Genomic DNA, 2079 nt, shown 5'->3' with positions numbered 1-2079 from the left:
GTGGTAAATACTAGTATGAAATCTTAAGCTATATTTCTTTTCTTTAAGGGTCTTTCCCCTCTTATGGGCTTTAGAGAGAGCCTTTATGTGAAAAATCTCCATGAAATAATTTTCTTCCATTAAAAAAATCCTATGCTTTATACAGGATTTTATAATGTATCCCAAAGGGAGGCAGCATTTTGTGTGGACTGGCAGTCAGGAGACAGGTATTCTAAGCCCACCTCTGCTACAAATTTGCTTTGTAAACTTGAGTAAGTAATTTCAACCCTTGGACCTTTTCCTCATCTATATTTCTTCATCTGAAAACTGTGAGGGTTAGAGAAGATGACCTCAGAGCCTATCTAGCTCTAACATTCTATGATTTTATACTCAGCATTTTGTAATTTGAAATGAACAAAATAATAAGTAGCAGACAAAACCAAACCGAACCTATTATTAAATAGTGGCGAAGGCTGGCTTAAAATGAACAAGTCAATAATTTCCCTTCTCTCTTTGATCCTAGGATGATACAGTGAAACTTCTTCCTGGGAAAAGAGGTGAGTATCTTATCACTTTACCTGTTCATGTGCCCTCCCCTTGTATTCTTGTCTACATCTAAGTTTATATTTGGACCACAAGTACATGCCTAGAGACAATAGTTATAAAGAGATGATAGCTTCACAATCATAACAAAATTGAAGCTTTTTGTTCCGGATGATTCCTTGCCTTCTTCCTTCAGAACAAAGAGAATGAGGGTGGGGTGGGGGGGGGGTGAAGGATCCATAAAACCTTGCATTAAAGAAGGAGACACAGTGATGCAGACTCCATTTGCCTTGCTTAGCATTCTGTCTTACTTGCTCTTAATGATTGACTTATCAATCTACAATGAATGGGAAGGCCTGCTCATTTAGCTGTTGGCATTCTTACTTGTTTGCTGAAATGTCAGTGGGGGAGTTATGCAGTCAGGCTGACATTAGGGCAGGAAAATTTTCTTGTCAAAGATGGGTCTGCACTAGCACATTCTCTGAAAGAGGCTATCTCATATCTCTTTAATCATTTTACTGGTAATTCCCTAGTTACCAATCTATCATGATGAATGGAATACAAATGAAAAACATAAAAGACAAAGAAACTACCTGTGTTCTTGTATTAAGTAAGATAATACTGCACTTTCAAAGTCACAGGTATATTTATTTATATCCAACTGGCTGTAAATGCTTTCTTTCTTTATTAACCTGTCACTAACCAAACTTGGGGATTTTTTTTACTTGCTTTACATGAATGCTGCTGCCAATGTATGTTCTGTAAGAGGTAAATGTCTCTACAGAGAGAAGTCAGAACATAAAATTTCCCTGTCCCTGACAAGGTTTAAAAATGATGCCTCTTGTGTATCACTCTCCATGGGAATCTTTGAGCCTACACTGTTATACAAGGATTTGACTTAAAACAAAATAAATACCTATGCTACATGAATCTGAGCCATAACTATGGCAGGGTTGGTGGACCTTTGTCCTTGGGTCTTGAAATGTAGAGGATATGAAAACAGCATCTCAAGGTACACTTCTTCTATAGTAACATATTTCTTGTTCTTCTGCCGTTATGCCTTTACTAAAACTATTTCTTATACTATGTGTCCTCTCTTTTATATCAACTTTTTGAAATTCTATCCCATTTTGCAAGGTTCAGCTCTATTGCCATGTTCTCTATTAAAATACCTTTGTTTTCTCCCAGTCAGAAGTGATCTTTTTTCTGACCTTACATGTTATTTGTTTGCAAAATTCTCATTAATCTTTCTTATTCTAGTTAGTGTTACATTTGTTTCTTCATCTCTCCTCCTAAATCATAAATCCCAGAAGGCAAGGTTTTAGGCCTTATTTATCCTTGTTTCTTCCCTAGTTTACAGCACTATGATTTGTACAGAGTAGGCATTTTGCTATTTAATCTATCTGTGATTTCACTGATCTATGCATTTTCTTTCCTATGGCAAGGACTGCAAGCCTTCTTATTCAGTGTGGCTCTTCATTCATATCCTCCCATAAATACTTTGCATGGTGTGCACTCAACAAGCTGGAGTCTTTATTCTATAGTTTCTGACAATGC

This window comes from Trichosurus vulpecula, chromosome 2, assembly GCF_011100635.1.
Source record: "Trichosurus vulpecula isolate mTriVul1 chromosome 2, mTriVul1.pri, whole genome shotgun sequence".
Classification (NCBI taxonomy): domain Eukaryota; kingdom Metazoa; phylum Chordata; class Mammalia; order Diprotodontia; family Phalangeridae; genus Trichosurus; species Trichosurus vulpecula.
Note: the sequence above shows the minus strand (reverse complement) of the source record.